The sequence below is a fragment of the Tasmannia lanceolata genome, unplaced genomic scaffold (assembly GCF_043159265.1).
Source record: "Tasmannia lanceolata isolate RefF3 unplaced genomic scaffold, GAP_Taslan_0.1 ptg000002l, whole genome shotgun sequence".
NCBI classification, from domain to species: Eukaryota; Viridiplantae; Streptophyta; class Magnoliopsida; order Canellales; family Winteraceae; genus Tasmannia; species Tasmannia lanceolata.
Genome location: NW_027518679.1, coordinates 27,695,972 through 27,715,429, shown reverse-complemented (window position 1 = coordinate 27,715,429; position 19,458 = coordinate 27,695,972). Strand labels below are relative to the sequence as shown.

General features: G+C 38.2%; 1 pseudogene; it reads right to left on the bottom strand.

The window, feature by feature from the left end:
* Positions 1-248: 248 nt before the first annotated feature.
* Positions 249-683, bottom strand: LOC143890183 (bZIP transcription factor 53 pseudogene; annotated as a pseudogene).
* Positions 684-19,458: the final 18,775 nt, after the last annotated feature.

The following is a 19,458-nucleotide window of genomic DNA, read 5'->3' as shown; positions in this document are numbered from 1 at the left end:
TGTGGGGCACAAGTGTTTTTGAGCTATAGCTTACATAAGCTTAGATAAGCTATAGCTTAGGAACACTTTCCTCTATTTACATTCACCAAACCCACTATTACATCTGTAGTAATACACCAAACACTATCATTTTAATGGGAGAACTAAAACAACAGATACAGCTAAAGTTCAAAACTAAAATGAAAAGGTAAAGAACAAAACAAAAGCAGAATACAAAATAAACTTGGTATTTTCTCAACATACATGATTCAACACTGAAACATGTTTGGAGATGGCATGATAGGCTTGGATGAGCAAGGAAGCTGCCATGGTCTAGGCAGAGGTTCTGGTATTTCAGGGATATCCATTGCGAGCCCACTAATTTCCTCCATAGTATGAAGAAAAGAGCTGTGAGACTTCAATCTCTCAGTCAATTCCGTAACCTCTGTCCTCAAAATTGTATTCTCTGCATCCACATTCAAATACTGTTGGGTAGCAACATTAATCTGTGTCTCAATGTGATTATTATCAATTTTCAACTGAGTCACTCGATTTATCAGATCATTCATATGATTCTGCTTTTTCATTCGCGATCTCCTCGCAGATTCCCTATTAGCAAGCAACTTCCTCTTTTTCCTTAGATCCATCACATTTTGAGGATCTTCATTGGATAGAGAATTTTGGTGTTGTTGTGTAGCATACATTTTTTTTTTTTTTTCGCACAAAAAGACTGAGAAATTATGGAGTTCAAACTTCAAATGTAGAAAGTTTGGTGTTATAAGAAATAGACTAGATCAGAAGATACACAGATCAAAGAAGTAAGAACACATAAAACCAGTAGAGGAATGCGAAGGAGAACGATTGAGGAAGACACATTTTATAGTTCATAAAACCTAGAGATGACTTTTCCACTTTATCAGACTTAAAACCATTGAGAATATGGGCAGAAATACAATCAACAGATCTTCTAAGTAAAAAAAAGAGAAACTAAAAATATAGAATTGAAGAGGCCTAGTTTCAATTCTAGGGTTTGGGGGATAAGTCTAGAATTGAGAAACCCTGGCTATGAATTTAGGGCAAAAGTAATGAAAGGGTTTCAAATCTACAGTTTTTGGGATGAGTTTAGAAAGTGAAAACCCACAAAATATTGAGGAGCAATGCAATTGAGAAACCCTAGCTACTATTTAGGACAACAGTAATGAGACAGAATACAAAGAATAGGAGAATTCACTGAAATCAAAACAAATTGAATCCACAACACAAATAAAAACTATAAACTCAGGATTTTGGAATTAGGGTTCTCTCTAAGCAATAATTCTGAAAACAAAATCAAATCAAAACCCAACCTTTACCCAAAAAACAAAGATTTTTTAACTGGGTTTTTCTCTAAACAAGAAAAAAAAAACAGATTTTTTTTTTCTCAAAACCCAGAAAAAAAAAACAGATTTTTTGTAATTGGGGTTTTTCTCTAAACAAGAAATCTACCAAGAAAGTAGAGGAAAAGCACAAGAATCACCTAAAAACAAGATTTTTGGAACTGGGTTTACTATAAAAGAGTAATCCGTCCAAGAAATCTTAGAAAGACCTGAGAAAATCTCTCACAACCCAAGTAAAAAACAAAGAAAAAAAGGAATACTTAGCTTGAATCAATTTGGGGGTTTGGAAAAAAACAGATTTGAGTGAGGAAAACATGCTCACCTACCCAACCCTTTTTATAGCTGCAAGAACATTTTTAAAAAAGGTAAATATTTTAAAATCAGATAATTACGAGTATATATGGAAGAAAAATCTATCCTTACAGCTTGATAGTGTTATTTTTAGTAAGAACAGCTTCGGTTTCTTCACTCGGCTATGAACGCAGAGATTTCTCATGCAGTAAAAAGTCTATGAAAATTAATATTGGCACTACCCTTGGTTTCTAGAGAATTGACAAATATGACAAGAATTGACAAATATAGCGAGTCCCTTAGACTCCCTTCTAGAGATTTTACATGATGTGTGGCCGTATAAACCCGTATTTTTTAAATACACCTCACTCCTTAGAATGATCCAAACCGTCCATTTATTGAACCTGTAGGTTGTGCTTCAAAAATCATGGATGGATGATCCTAACCCTCCGATCTATAAGAAAAATCCATAATGTGCAGTCCCTCTAGAGATTGGAGGGTTATGATCATCCGTGATTTTTGGGGCACAACCTATTTATGTTGTGGCACAATAAGTGGACGGTTTTGATCATCGCCGCACTTTTTATTATGCAGTCCCTCTAGAGATTGGAGGGTTATGATCATCAATGCTTTTTGGGGCACAGCCTATTTATGTTGTGGCACAATAAGTGGACGGTTTTGATCATTGCCGCACTTTTTTAAAAATGGGGTTTATACTGCCTCACATCATATAAAAGCTCGTCCCATAATCCAACTTCTCCCAATAAATGAAATTTCGCGATCTTGGCTTTTTTAATCTTATGCCCACATTAAAGTTTAATAAATGTCGAATGATTCAAGGGAAATGATTTCAGCACTCCATTGTTTTGATAAGATGCGCGCATCTTGTCGTTTAGTTGGTGTTCGATATTTAAAGGGTTTATAAGAGCTTTTAGAGTACTGTAAAATCCTTCTGACACCCCTTTAAATGCTAAACGATAAGATGCTTCGCGCATCTCATCAAAACATTGCAGTTTTGATATTGAGAGTAGGACCTAAAAGAGGACCGAACAAATTGATTCACACCACAGCATCACTAGTGACGTGAGATTTCTCTTATGTTTAGGGGTTCTGTTAACGAGTGCCTTAAGGTGCAGTTAACGAGTGCCTTAAGGTGCATTGAAAACTAAATCTACACATTCTACTCAAAAACTATGTAAAACTCTTAAATTTTGTGTAAATTTATGATAGATTTAAGTTTTCAATGCACCTTAACAAGTGCCCCCGGGGGCACTCGTTAACAAAACTCTATGTTTAGGGAGATCATAAAAATGTAGATTTTTTTAACACAGCACATTCTCATTGCAGGTCCGCTGCTAGATGGTACTCTTGGTCTCCATATCATTTTCCTTTCGCTAATTCGAACCTCTCTATTTTTTTCTAACTAAACCGTAATTTTATCGAGGGACTTGCTTGGCAATTTTGTGTAAAGCCATTTCGTGGTTCACTTTTCACCTTTTCAGGAAAGAACGGCCACCTCATAGAAAATTTTGTCTTATTCATTTAATTTATCTAAGGGGCTGTTCTCTCTTGAAAAGGTGAGCCGCAAAATGGTTTTATGTGAAATTACCTAGCAAGTCCCAAAAAGGAGCCTTACCTAGTTTTTGAGCCCTCAATTGGACTCAAGGTCCCTAATAAAAGTTGCTTACTCTCCTAGTTAGGGCTGCAACTTGAGCCGGGTTTTACCCGACCTGCATCAACCCGACCCGAAAATAGTCTGGGTTGGGTTGATGTTTCTCGGGTCTTGGGTCGAGCCGGGTTTAGAATAAAAAAGCCCACATGAATCTCGGGTCGAGCCGGGTTTGAAGGGCCCCGACTTGACCCGACCCGACCCGAGATACTTAAGTTTTATAATATGTAAAAGACTAAAATTGTAATACAAAAACGGTAAAAGTAAAAAACCCACGCATGCAAACAAGGACTCTTTCCATCTTCGTTTTCTCTTTTCCCCCTTTGGTACTAGGGTTTCATTGTTTCAAGAGAAGTAGAGAATCAAGGAGATCTCAGATCTGCTATGCTACTCTGCTACAAAACTGAGCCTCACACGAGATCTCAGATCTGCTATGCTACTCTTCTTTCACATTGTTTCTGATATCTTTTCTCTCAATGATTTTGTTTTCTCCACCATGGATCTACTGTCTTTGATTTCATTTCTATCTTTGATATATTCTCCATCTCTCCTTCTCTGGATCTCTACTTTCTCACTTGATTTGGGCTGAGAGAGAAGAAGAGCTCTTTTGAAAAGGGTTTGGAAAAAGAGAAAACAAGAAAACTTCTCTTTCTAGGGTTTGAGGAGAGAAGAGTTGGGGTTTCAAGGTTTGAGAAAAGGTCCTACATGATTTTGCAGAAAGGGGTTTTTGGGCATTTACGGTTTCTAGGTTTAGAGAAGAAGGAAGAAGAAAGGTTGCTCTATCTCTTCATTTTTCTTCCCATTTTCCCCGTCTCCACCTCTCAGCAGCCTCCACATAACAAAGCCCTCTCCATTACTTCGCCCATTTCAGAAACATCTTTCCATCTGATCCGGTCTTGGCGAGTTCCGCCATTCAATTACGAGCAAGGAATTGAACTTGAAACCTTCAACGAAGAACTTTGATAAAGGAACCCAAAGTGCAAAGCCCAATCCATTGCAGAGAGGAACGGGTAATCTTTATTCTTTTCTTTCTATGTCTGCACAGTGGAATGTGTTGGTTGCTTACTTCATCTCTTTGGTAATGTTAGACTAGTTTGCTTCTTTTCCTACTTGGATTGATTTCTTCGATAGAGGGTTTTCTTCCAATATTATTCAGTTTTCACTAAGGCCTTATAAGTTATAACACCCTAGTTTTTTATATCCACGGTTTTCATTTAAAATCTGTTTGGATCCTTGATTTCATAAAAGCCATGACTAAATTTACATGTGTGAACTGTTTTCATTAAAAAAAGAGAGGAAAAGACATAGGTCTGGTATGTAACTAGAAGATTCAAAATGTATGTAAGCTAGGCCTTTAGATTCATTACCTTTTTTTTTTCTTCAATTCCCTTGCAGGTTTGTTCGAAAGCCTCAAAAGATCCCGTCTGATTAGTGATTACACTACACCTCTTTTGAAGTGAGTCCCCTTATTAAATGATGATGGAGGATGATATTGACGAGAACTACGATATTCCGGTGAGAATTGCTTCTTATTTGTTTATTATAACGATGCATTCATTTCATTCTTGTAAGATTTACTTTGTATTTTATTTCCATCAAACTTAAGAAATGATAATTTGTTCATATTTATTTAGGTCTTAGATTCTTCTGAAAATGCTACTAATGCTGTTAGCACTCCTGACGACTCCTCAACACAAACATCTAAAAAAAGGGCATATCCAACCAAATTTGTTGTATGGAATCATTTTACTAAGGAGAAAGGATCTGATGGGCTAAGTGTGAGGGCCAAGTGTAATTATTATAAGAAATCCTTTGCATGCCCAAGTAGTAGTGGCACCAGCAGTCTTAAAAGACATTTGAGTAATGCATGCATCCCTTATACCTCACAAGATAAGAGCCAGAAGTTATTGTCTTTTAAATCCGTTAGAGATGGTGATGATGTGGAGGAAGGGGAGGGTCTTACGCCTTGGATGTTTGACAACGACCGAGCTCGAAGAGAGTTGGCTATTTTGGTAATTAAGCTTGAACTTCCATTTAACATAGTTGACAAGGCTGCCTTTAGAAATTTTTTGATGGTTATCCAACCTCGGCTCAAAGTTATATCACGCACAACTATAAGAAAAGAGCTGTTGAACATATATGGAGATGAGAAACTCAAATTGAAAAGATTGATTGGTGTATGTGTAGACACCCCATTTTGACCGAACCCTAATAGAGTCGTTAGGATGGAAACCCTATCAAACTAGTGTTTTAATGTCCCAAATTTGTTTCTAGAATAGGTTAGGGTCTTATTTAGGTCCCCATAAAATTTCATCAGAATCTGTCACGGTTTGCCTAGCAAACGGACGAGTTGGTACAGTAGTGTAGTGTAGGAATAAGGGTGGCGACTTAGCCAGAAATAGGGGTGCGCTGGAACCTGAAAAACCAGTTCAAATTTTCCGTAATGGGTTGTCCAAGGAGATACAGGGGGTATACGGATTAATGTGTATCAAAATTAGTTAGGGGAGAATCTTAGGAAGCTTCCTTCTTAGGTGGTTAGAAGGCTCCAAATCCTCACAATTGATCATAAAGGGGATTTGGAGGGTTGAGATCTTTTTTCAAAAGAGGATATTTTCACAAAATTTTTCCTCCTGTTTTCTACTTGGGCCGCCTCTTATAGAATAATAGTTGTTATAAATTTGCCAAGGGGGCTTCCTGGAAGGAATGGGGGTACAAATATGTCATTTCCCTTTTCACCTTGGACCACCCCTCGCAGGATAAAAATTGTCAAAAATTTTACTAGAGGGGGCTGTCCAAGTAATGAGTGGGGGGTATGAATTTTTGATTTCTCTTTTTTTTTTAAATACCCAAATCGATTAGGGTTGGGGAGGAGAAGAGAGCCTCAATTTCGTTGAGAAAAAAACCAGAGAGAGGAAGAGAAATTCGCCCATTAACTCCGGCCATCCCCTCCAGCCCCACCATCTTCTCACCTCCGGCTCCATCTCAGCCGCACCACGTCCACCTCTATCCCACCACCTCAACCACCACCATCATCTTCCATCTCCTTTTCCCCTAATCCGAATCCTAGATTTACCCCATCATCCATACTTCTAAACCCACATCCATTAAGAATCACCATCTCCTCTTCTCTGCAAAATCCAAAAAAAAAACCCAAACCCATTTCCGTTGAACCCAAACCTTAACTCCGGGCATCTTGCCGGAATCTGGCCACCCTTCCCTCTGCAAATCATCACTATCATCTATACCTGTGGACCCCGATCCGAGGTGCGGCGAGGGAACGAGTCCCTAACACCCTCTGGATCATCCAAGTGTGAAGGAGAGCTCTACCAAGGAACTCTCAAAACGGATGCCACCCTCATAGCATAGCACGAGTGGCGATATAAAAAGAAAGAGATATGTCTCGATCCGGAGCCAAGGCTCGAAACCAAGACATACCTGAAATAAACTCAGAGTCGCCATCCATGGATATGCCATGGAACCCTAAAATCAAATCCTCTGTGCAATGGATAACCAGAAATATATATGGGTTCGTGCCTGGTTACGAATGGAGAAGGTCTGAGAGCACCCCCAATTCGTCCGAGTGCAAGCACTTGGTCTCTTATGCCATTTATTATTAACTCCAAAGAAGTTTGGGTAAAAATCATGTGAAATGAGAACAATCCTCAGGAATCGTCTACCTAAGCATGCATTTCCTGAGGATAAAGATAATAAACACATATAAAATAAAATGAAAGATGTGTCACCTAAGCATAGCTAGGTTATGAGTGAGAAGCCTAATGACTGTCTAAGTTCTGATGTGCAAACACATGCAAGCTATACCTAAAGGTATAGGATCAGTACAAGGAAGTAAGAAAACATATCAAAACATACAACACAAATCAATCCTATATATGACAGGACAAAACAAGTCCTAACTCTAATGCGACTTGACTCGGACCAAGATGGCCGTCCATCCCAGCTGCTCTACGTATCCCGGCCTCGGGAAGAATCGGAGTCAACGTAGTTCGATGACCTATTCTAACTACGATGCCTAACCATCTAGAACCACTAACCTAGACTCGACTGATTTTAAAGCTTTTTGTATAACTGCTTAAATTCATGTGAATTGTAATTTTTAGGACTCTCTATATGTCCTAACTAATGCAAGTTGATTAGCCTTAAGCTAATGCGGGTGGGTCCTATAACCTATGTGTATCTAGGCTGTGCAACCTAATGAAAACCATGGGCTGACTATATGCTTCCTAGTCTAGCCATTGGTTCGACTAAATGTCTAACCGATCGACTCGAGGCCTCCTAACTCTAGGGACACTCACACGACAGGACACACCATATCAAACAAATCAGGACAGACTCCTAACTCTAAAACAAACCAAACGACTAGGACAGACCCCTAACTCTAGGGGAAGATCTCTTTGAAAAAAGGTTTTGAAGAAGTTTTTGCATTTTTTGAAGGTTTGACAAATTTATTTTTAAAGGTTTGGATGGACTTGGGATAAAGATCCCAAGCTGCACTACGTACCTCGTGAAAGAGGATCAAGCCAACGTAGTTCGAAACGAACTCTCTTAATTACTACTTCTAAAACACTCAACAGTTTAAGCTTTTTTAAGGTTTTTTAAATATTTTTGATGTTTTAAATTTCTACAATTTTTTAAGTTTTGAAATATTCAATGTTTTTGGATTTAAAACTGTTTCCAATGTTTTTGAAAATACAAAGAGTTTTCACCCTTTTGGTCAAAGACCTAAGGGAATATACAAAGCAAAACCCTAGGGTCAAACCCTAAGGCTAACAGGGGAAACCCCTAAACCGAATAAGCTAGCTATCAAAAGTAATGAGATGATCTAAGATTACAACCAAGCAAAGCTCTAATAAGACTGAGTTAGTCTCTAATAAAAGAGAAAAGACACCAAAACTAAAGAGAAACTCCTACTTAAAATACTAAAGAATGAGTCAAAGACTCTCTAAAAGGAGCTGTTCTAATATAAGGCTGGGTAAACCTTCTAAAAAAAGAAAATCCTCTAAATGAGACAAGATTTGTCTCCAAATAGGGGCTCTATAAATGAGGCAAGGCATGCCTCCTATGGGTATACTCTCTACCAAACTAAAGTGACATCCTAAAGCGGGATACTCTAAACAACAAGGCTCGTCTCCAAGGGAGGATTACCTTAATGAGACAAAGCATGTCTCCTATCACGGAACTCGCTAATAAGACCACAATGGTCTCCTAAATGAGGAAGAGAAACTGCCATTTAAAGGTTTCTAAAAGACTGGAGAAGTCTCTAAATAAAAGAGGGGAAACTACACTAAGATTGAGCAAGTCCTCTAAAATAAAGGGCTTGGGCTATAGAGACACAAATTGTCTCTCTAAAGGGGGAGGCTCCGACTATCGCCATCATTGCCCTTGCAATGAATAGAGAACTAACATTTGAAGGCACCCAAAAGATTAGACAATTGCTTCAAATACTCATAGCACACAAAAAGGAGTGGATTATATTCAAAGAAAACATTTCATAACATGCAAACCTGATCAAGTTATAATTACAAAGCCTATAAAACGATTGACAGTAATTATGCATTGATGGACGACAGATATATGCATCTTAACTCAAACAAAATCATAATTATGAAGCATAGAAATTATGGGACAGCAGATATGCGTTTGTGGACAACAGATATGCCTTTTGGCTCAACTAAAAATTTCAATTCTAAAGTAATGAAATTATGGGACAGCAGATACCAATTATGGGACAGCAGATATGCTTTTTAGCTCAACTAAAAATCTCAATTTCAAGATAATGAAATTATGGGACATCAGATACCAATTATGGGACAGCAGATATGCTTTTTTTTAGTTCAACTAAAAATCTCAATTTCAAAGTAATGAAATTATGGGACAACAGATATGTGATTGCGGACAACAGATATGCCTTTTAGCTCAACTAAAAATCTCAATTTCAAAGTAATGAAATAATGGGACAGCAGATATGTGATTGTGGACAGCAGATATGCCTTTTAGCTCAACTAAAAATCTCAATTTCAATGTAATGAAATTATGGGACAGCAGATATGTGATTGTGGACAGCAAATACGTGCAGCTGTGGAATGCATGAGCATACAGAATAACAATTGTGTCATAATATCATCATTTAAGAGCATGCCAAATATTAGCTTTCTCATTGTAATTTTATGATCAGATCATGAATTAATCAATGTAAATGATCACCTAAAATGCAATCTGACACAAATCCATCTATCCAGTAATGTCTTAAACACTATAATTGCTACAAAGTAATTCCAAGCAGTGCTATCCCAAACAAAAAATAAAAATAAAAATGAGATTTATAAAATGAATCTTTTACTCATCAAACGAATGTCAAATATTTAGTACTCCCTTTCAAAGACAACAGCCATACGGCTCATTTGACTCCTAAATTTTAAACAAGCTCAATGTATATAGCTGAATGAAAATTCGATACAACTTCATGAGAATGAGAACAAACTTTCTATGCAATACTTACAGAGGCACATTGGCAAAGGAATTCCAACAGACATACAAATAGGTTATTGCTTTAACTATCCAATCCTTTTGTTTATACAACCATCAAGGGTCATTTCAATACCCCAAAATCAATTCTGAGACAGCAAATAACTTGGACATTTATCAAGCTTGAGCATTTTAAGATCAGATCTAAGGTAATTACTAAAAATAAAGTTCACTTATCCTTAGTCATTGCATATTCTTTCCTTGTGATGATGAAGAAAATACGCACCCACACTCATTTATACACGTAAAAGACACACAACATATGATTTCTGACATATACATCAAAGAATTTCAGCACATTCTAACTGAGCCACAATCATACATCTGAAATGTACATCGGTGACATATTGCTAAATTATGAGTGCCTTTTCATAGCTATTTTCAAATGGAACTACAACCCACTACTATTAAGTGAATCTCAAGGATCACAAAATCCTATCCACATATCCAACAGCGAATAATTATAGAAAATTACCACAAATTGCAAAAGCCTTATTACAAAAATCCAAACAACTGACTAATCATTTATTGTATGAAAACAGACCTATATTAAAGAAGAAGTATCATAAGTTTTAACCAAAGATCATGATCATGTATCACCAAATAAAGATCTCAAAGAAAACTCTTCATCTACAGATCAAAACATTTGCAATTCCTGATAAATTGAAGTTAAGGTCAACATAAGTTCATTCACTGATTATTCAATACTAGGATATGATAAATCACAACATAGTAACATGCTTGAAACTCAAATTTCCATAAATAAATAAATATATATGTGTATTTATATATATATATATATATATAATATATAAGCAAACTTACCTCCCAAAGCTTCTTCAATCTTTTTTAATTTTAACCCCGGAAATGTTCAGATCTAAATGAATTGAAGGCCGATGATGATTGATATCCTCCGAAGCATCAGATCTTAGGCTCTAGGGGTTAGATCTATCAATGGACAATGAGGATCTAGGATTTTGAATGGAAAATGAAAGCTAGGTCGGATTTAGTTTCACAGCTCAGATCTAGGGTTTCGAATGTAGAAAATGAGGTTTAGATGAAGGAGATGATGGCAGATCTTGAAGGAGAAGATCATGGAAAGGTTTTTAATGGAGGAAATTAATAGATCGGGGTTGGATCGGATCTCAGGTGAGATCAATAAGAAATTTGATTTTCTAGATCCAGATCTACTCTCTTTCTTAATCTCTCTTAGATCTTTCAAATAAGGTTTTGAACAAGAACAAGAGTAGAACTAAATCATTTAGAAAAATAAAAGATATCTGACCTGAGAAGAAGAATTCCACCGGAAAATAGTTGGAGATCCACCGGAGTATGGCCGGAGCTAAATCGGAGAAGACGATCGGAGGAAAAAGAAAAACCCAAATCTCTCTCTCTCTCTCTCTCTCTCTCTCTCTCTCTCTGCTTCGGATCAGAGGTTGGATTTCCGATTAATGATCGGAGGAACGATCGGCGGAGGAAGAAAGATGAAAGAAAACCCAAATCACTCTCTTTTTCGCTCTCTCTTTTCTCTGATTTTTTCAACAAGAATGAACAGTTCTTTTTTTATTTTCTTTTCATCGATTTTTATACTTTAAAAATAGCTGCGATATCGGCACTACCATATTGATGGGGGCACAAAATTTGATTGGCGCGCCCGTCAATTTGTCTTATTAGTGCCTGGGTTGGCCCGCTGCAGGATAAATCACCCTCCTTTCACCTTATATATATACAATGACATATTTACCTCCTTTCTCCCGCGGACAAGCCCCCTTTCAGATGAATCACCCTCCTTTTGGGTCTGCATTGCGCTCACTCTCTTGACCTGTTCACTGAGCAAACGTGCTCGAATCTCTACGAAATTTTACGGAGACCTATGGGAGACCTTAAGCTACCCCAGGGTTCAATTCGGGACCCCAGCTCACTGATTTGACAAGGTTTCACACCAACGCTACGAGTTTGGGTCCAGTCAAAATGGGGTGTCTACAATACCACCAAATTCATCACAAACCCCATCTTCCTCTCCATCCAACCCACCTATATTAAATCTTCACAGATCCCAACTCCTCTACTCCCCACACCACCCTCACTCTGCAATTCGTCCGAAACCCATTTTAGCCACCATCAGCTACCATCCCATATCCCCCATCTCCACCTTCTTAGGCGGGGTTGCCGGAATCCGGCGAGAAGCCACCAACCTCCATCCCCGTTATCTCCTCCCATCAGCCCCTTTTCATCAAAAGGGTTTGCAGAGAGAGAGAGAGAGAGAGAGAGAGAGAGAGAGAGAGAGAGAGAGAGAGAGAGAGAGAGAGAGAAATCATCGGGAACTTTGGCTTCTCCGGCAACTTTGCCGGAATCCGGCACCGTCACTCTTCTTTGCCCAATATAACCTCCCATTCACCATTTTCTTTTACCTCTGCCCTACCTTCATGGACACCATTTTTTTCATATATATCTATGAAACCCCATTCCATTTTCCCATCTCCACCACCGGTAGCCATCAACCCATCTATCTCTACCATCTTCTACCATAAACCCTAACTCCGGTGAGCTCACCATTGATTCCGGCAAATTCATTAGAGCCTCATCATCTCCACCTCCATTCACCATTTTCGCCCCAACCACCATCCTCTTCCATCACCTCTTCAATCTCCTCAAAATCTCCCGTCATCTTAACTACCCCTCCATTAACCAAGATTTCTTTTACCTTTGAGTTTACTTTGTTGAAGGAGAGGAGCTGCAACGAAAGCTGCAAGAGGGAGGCTCATCCATGACAACCACCATCTCCCTTGACCCTAATTTTGGCCGGCACCATCTCTACCTCTGTTACCGACCACAATCAAACCTTAATTTCAGCTTCTACCTCTCTTTCTACACCCTCCTTGCTCCTACACTTACCGAAACCGTAATTCTTTCCAACCCTAGCCCGAATCCCATTTCTAACACCATCATACCCATCATTAGACCTAACCCTCTAACCTATTTCAGCAAATCTGAGCGCCCTTTTTGTCAATTCCAACCTAAACTCCATTGCTCTTCAGCCATTATCACAATCACCACCATTAAACCACTTTATTCCTTCCAGCCGCTCCTCTATCACTAGCTCGAACTTTCGTGTGAAAAATTGCAGCAGTAAAACTCCTTTGTGTAAGCAATTTCCACCTTTATCCAAGCTGTTGCTCAGGTATTCGTGTCCCCTTTTCTCTTATTCTTATGAGTGTGAATATGATGGTTGTCATTGGTTATTTCCATTTTTATTATTATTATTTACCAGGTAGTTTTTTTTTAGATCATTGATTGTCTATTTTAATTGTGATCCAAGTATTTAGCTTCTGTCCATAGATTAAGGAGAATATATCTTTCCCTCATGTTTTCTCTGGAAGACCACATTACTTCACTCATCTATTTTTCATTTCCCTGAAATCAATTTCTGGTAGTAGCTTCAAATATGCATCATGTAGTCTATGAAATCAATGTTAAGTCTGTTGAGTAGAGCTAGAAGAGTAGTCATTAAATGTCATAATAAGGGTATTAGTCCTCTGCTATTAATGTTGGCTTCACCATGTTTCAATAAACACGCAAATTCAACCTGTCCTTTCCATTTTAATGGGGTCATCATAGCATTGTTTTGGTGTATGGAGATAACTTTTTGTTATTGTGTCCTTGAAGGAAAGACCGGACGAGTTGTTGTACTTGGAGGAGCATGGTGGTCATAATATTTTCTTTATGACATTTTCATAGGAAACTTACATTTGCATTTCTCCATTCCAGTGAAGCACTATTACACCTTTGATATTGATGAAATCAATTTTGATCACAGATTTAAGTGCATGATATGAGACTTGAATACTCCCCACAGAATTGGAAAGGTGCTTAAATGTTTGGCCCCAGTTTTGGCACAAATCTGTCCCATAGTTTAGCCCCAGTTTTTGCACAATTTCACCCATAAAACAGCCCCTGTTTTGCACAAGATCCCATGAATCGGCTCCTGTTTTGCGCAAAGTGCAGTCCTAGAAATCATTTCCTGTTTTCCATAAATCATTCCTTTTTTTTTTGCACCAAATCAGTTCCCCATCATTCTCTTATTTGGAATTTGGCCTTCAAAAAGGGTAAAACTGAGACGACTATTGGTAAGGTTTAAGGCACAAAATATGCAGGTTTGGTATTTTTGGGATCTATATTGTTCAATTTGTAGCAATGATATGAGATTTGTTGATCTTATTATCATCGGCACAAAAATAAGATCAACAATGGACAGACTAGCGCATGTATCCTTGTTTTATTTGAATGCTTTATTTGAATCAGTGTGAAATGGTTTATTTTAATCCTTGCTATTCTATGGTACTTGAACTCGCTTTTATTATATTCTTGTTTTGATGGTCAATATAGCTGGATTTTGGTATATGTCGTCGTCATTGGAGGGTTTAAAATTTTAACATGGAATTTTGAATAATACTCTTGACAAATGATTAAGATGTGATAGCAATTGCGAGGTAATGTAAGTAGAAGAGTAGTTGAATATTGCTTGTGCTGTTTTAGTCGCCTAAAGTAGGCTTTAGTTTTATAATTCTTTTTGGATATCTTGGATGATCCTTGTTATTTTGAGGATATTATCTTTGGATACCTATGCCTCAACATGTTTATGAATTGAATATGTTTTTCTCAACAGGTTCAAGATTTAAATGGTAATAGGAATGGTAACAGTCATGCATTACATTAGCCTAGCTTGATTATCTCTCATTGCCTTGGTTTGTTGATATCATCACTATGTGTATATCATAGTGAAGCGATGCTTATACTTGAGTCTATCTCATTGAAGTAATATTCGCAATTGTGATCTTTACTTGGTTCAAAAGCACATCACTGTTATCCCACTGCCGTCCCATAGGTTATATGATCGCATTTGTGATTTTTATTTGATTCAAAAGCACACCACTGCTGTCCCACTGCTGTCTCACAGGATGTACACTCGCAAGTGTGATGGTTTATGTGGTTTATAATCTCAGTTGCTGTCCTATAAGCTTATGCACTTTATGGTTATGACTTTTGCTTGATTAAAAGGCACATGTGCAGTAATTATTTGTCGAATTAGGTCGAGTCTCGTCAAGAATGCCCAGAGAAAGATCTATTATTGTGAAGGTGCTAGCCCAAGCCCATCCTTAGGGGACTTGCTCGGTCCAAGTAGTGCTCCCCTCTTTTGTTTAGTAGACTTTTTTAGTCTTTTAGACACCTCTAGACATTAGTTCCCCTTCTCATTGCAAGGGCAATGAAAGAGTCATCTAGAGCCAACCGTAGGAGACATACTTTGTCTCATGAGGCATTTCTCTTTTAGAGACAAGCCTCGTAGTTTAGAGTGTATATCTTAGGAAGTTTACCCTGGTCTTATATAGAGTAAGCTTGTAGGGGGGCATACCTCATTTATAGAACCTCCCCAACTTTTGTAGTTGAAGACTTTTCTTGAAAATGTATTTTTGATCATTTGTTTTGCAAAACCAAATCAGAACTTTTGAAAAGCAAAACTGCATAAATGAAATCTGAAATCAGCCCAAAGATGACCCTTTTCCAGCCACTTCCGGCAAGATCCAGCCAAAATTGTTAACGGAGAAAAGTTTATTTGATCAATTTTATAAAACTTTATAGTTGAACACTTGTCTTGAAAATGTATTTTTCATCATCTGTTTTGCAAAATCAAATCAGAACTTCTGAAAAGCAAAACTGCAGAATTGAAATCTGAAATTTGCCCGCAGATGGTCATTTTTCGGCCCCTTACGGTGAAAACCGGACGGATTGCATAACTAATCAAATGTTCCCCGATGTGTTCCATACAACTTTAATGTGTATCACTTTTTCTAGGTTTGCCATTTGGATAGTGTAATTTTAAATACAAATTTTCAGCTTCCATGTAGAATGCAAATGCGTGCTTTTGATGCTTGATTCATGCTTAGCCTAGTTGGCAATGAAGGCGTTAGCCCAAGCCAATCCTTAGAAGGACCTACTTGGATATGGTAGTACCTTCTTCCCTCTTCTTTTCTCTTTCTTTAGGAAGAAACCTTCTTAGCATTTTAGGTACCCTTAGACCTTAACCCCATTCATTGTGAAAAGGCGATGAAGGCGTTAGCCCAAGCCCATCATCCTTAGGGGACTTGCTCAGTCCAAGTAGTGCTCCCTTATTTATTTAGTAGACTTTCCAAGCCTTTTAGATACCTTTAAATATAGTCTTTCCCTCATTACAAGGGCAATAAAGGAGGTATCTAGAGCCTCGCTAGGAGACACACTCTGTCTCATTGAGGTAATTCTCTTTTAGAGACAAGCCTCATTTAGGACTTACCCTTATGGAGGTCACCTTAGTTACGTTAGAGAGTTTACCCACAGGAGGCATACTTTGCTTCACTTATAGAAACCCCTATTTTGGTGGCTTTATTAGAGTCTTTGACTCATTCATCCCTTTTAATAGTATTGTGTTAGATGTCTTTAACTCACTCATCTTTTAGATAGTATTATTAGAGAGTCTTTGACTCGTTTGTTCTTTTAGTAGTTTTATCAGAGAGTCTTTGACTCATTTGTCCTTTTAAGGATTTTATTAGGGAGTCTTTGACTCATTCCTCCTTCTCCTTTAGGTGATGTTATTAAAGAGTCTTTGACTCATTTGTCTTTTTAGCGTTATTAGATAGTCTTTGATTTGTTTGTTCATCTCCTTAATGTTATCAGTTAGGAGTTTCTCTTTAGTGTTGTTGTCGCTCTTCTTTGTTAGGGACTATCTCAGTCTTATTGGAGTTTTGCCTTTTGGGATCTTTTGATCATTTCATTATCCTCGGTAATTAGCTTTCTTGGTTTAGGGGTTTCCGCCCTAGGGTGTTGCTTTGTGTATCCCCTCAGGTCTTTGACCAAAAGGTGAAAATAGTTAAAAAATCCAGAAAACATCTAAACATTTAAAAATCCCAAAACATTGAAATATCTTAAAATTCAAAAACAGTTGAAAATATCAAAAGATTTTAGTCATCTGAAATGATATAGTTTTAGGAGTATCAGGAGAGTTCGATTTCGAACTACGTTGGCTTGATCCTCTTCCACGAGTTATGTAGTGCAGCTTGGGATTCTTATCCCAGGTCCCGCCAAACCTTTAAAAATAAATATTTCAAACCTTCCAAAAATACAGAACTTCTTCAAAATCTTATCAAAAAATCTTCCCCTAGAGTTAGGAGTCTGTCTTAGATATTTGGGGTGTTTTAGAGTTAGGGGGTTGTCATGTTTGTGTTGGTATGCTGTGTCTTGCCGTGTGAGTGTCCCTAGAGTTAGGAGGCCTCGAGTCATGGTTAGTTAGACATTTAGTCGAACTGATGGCTAGACTAGGAAGCATTTAGTCAGCCCATGATTTTCCTTAGGATGCACAGCCTAGTTACACATAGGATGTAGGGCCCACCTGCATTAGCTTAAGGCCAACCAACTTGCATTAGTTAGGGCATATAGAGAGTCCTAAAAATTACAATTTACTTGAACTTAAGCAATCGTACAAAAAGCTTTAAAAATCAGTCGAGTCTAGTTGATCGAGTCTAGGATAGCGATTCTAGATGGTTAGGCATCGTAGTTTAGAATAGGTCATCGAACTACGTTGATTCTGATTCTTCCCGAAGCCGGGATACGTAGAGCAGCCAGGATGGATGGCCAACCTGGTCCAAGTCAAGTATTGCATTAGAGTTTTAGGGTTCGTCATGTCGAGTTGTGTGTCGAGTCAAGTTGTGCTGTGTGTTTTGATATGTTTTTTTACTTTCTTGTGCAGACTTATACCTTTAGCTGTAGCGTGCATGTGTTTGCTCACTTGAACTTAGATACCAATTAGGCATGACACTTATAACCTAGCTACTCTTAGGTAACACTTCTTTCATTTATTTTGTGTATGATTATTATTTCATCTCCGAGACATGCATGATTAGAGAGACGTCTTCTCGGAGATATATGTTCCCATTTCACATGATTTTGCCCAAAGTTCTTTGGAATTAATAAAAATGGCATAAGAGACCAAGTGTTCGAATTCGGACGAATTGGGGGTGCTCTTCGGACCTTCTCCATTCGTAATCAGGCATGGACCCATATATATTTCTGGTTATCCATTGCACAGAGGATTTGGTTTTGGGTTCCATGGCCTATCCATGGATGGCGACTCTGATTTTGTTTAGATACGTCTCGAATCTGGACTTGTCCCCGAATCGAGAGGTACTTTATTTATATCGCCACTCGTGCTTTGCTATGAGGGTGGCATCCGTTTCGAGAGTTCTTTGGTAGAGCTCTCATTCATGTGGAGATCTAAAGGATGTAGGGACTCGTTTCCTCATCATCCTTAGATCGGGGTCCACAGGCTGGCGACTCTGCTGGGGAGTTCTTGAAACATTGCTTAACTCTGTATAAATGCCATTTTAATTAATTTTGAAGAGAATTGAGCTAAAATCAAGTTAAATGGGAACTCTGTCGTTAGAATCCAGGGGCACAACTAAATGCGTAAATAAAACAAGGGTTTACACACCACTTTCATCAATGCATATATTATCTGCTATGTGGTTACTTTCTGCTATGGTTTGCTGTGGATATACTATCAGATGGCCTATTCGAGATATTATGAGTAGGAGCCGTGAGGACTATACCCGCCTTCTAGTGCCGGTTACTTTCTGCTATGGTTTGCTGTGGATATACTATTAGATGATCTATTCGAGATACTATGAGTAGGAGCCGTGAGGACTATACCCGCCTTCTAGTGCCACTGCACCAGTAGTATACTCAGCACCTGGACACTTCGTGTGTAAAACGGACATAGTTCGTACACTGGACTCTATGTCACAGTGTACAAGTAACTATGCACCCGGCCAGGTGGACCTCGCATCGTTACCCCTTCTATATATTGCAGTGTCCTCTTGTTTGCATATAGGGACGAACATGTGTTGCTTACACATGTGGGGCCTAGAGTTAGGGGCCTTATCCTATTTATAGACTATGGAAGCTCACTTTATATGGCTACAGACGCAGTCTTAATACACTCACCAGTCTGTCATGAGTCAAGACCTCCTTGACTCTGCTAGATTAGACTAGGGATGGTGCCCTTGGTTAGGGTGTATATATATGTACCTATTTATATTGATTATTAGTTTAGGGCTTTCGTATTTAATGAGGGTTCCTTATCTAATTCAAATCAATTATATCAATCCAATTTTTAGATTTAGACCTAGCCTGTGGCTCTTTCTCTGTCACTTTCATGGCCATGGTTTATCTTTTGATCCAGTGGTTACATTCCACTTGTAAATTCATTGGTTACATTCCACCTGTATATCCATTGGTTATGATTTACCTTTTTATAGAGATTCTTTGTACATAAAAATTATTTGCGTGTTCATCTTTCATTCAGATTTTAGATCTGGTCCTTGACCCTACTTTTGTCATTCTTATGGCCATGGTCTATCGTATGAGCCATTGATTATCCATTTGATCTATGTTTTTCCGTCCTTCACTTTGTACTCTTGTATCATACCGTGATCATTAATGGATTGGTTATGTCTTGCCCATCTATCCCATGAGTACGTGATTAATGCTGAGATCAAAACCTATTTAGATTAAGGG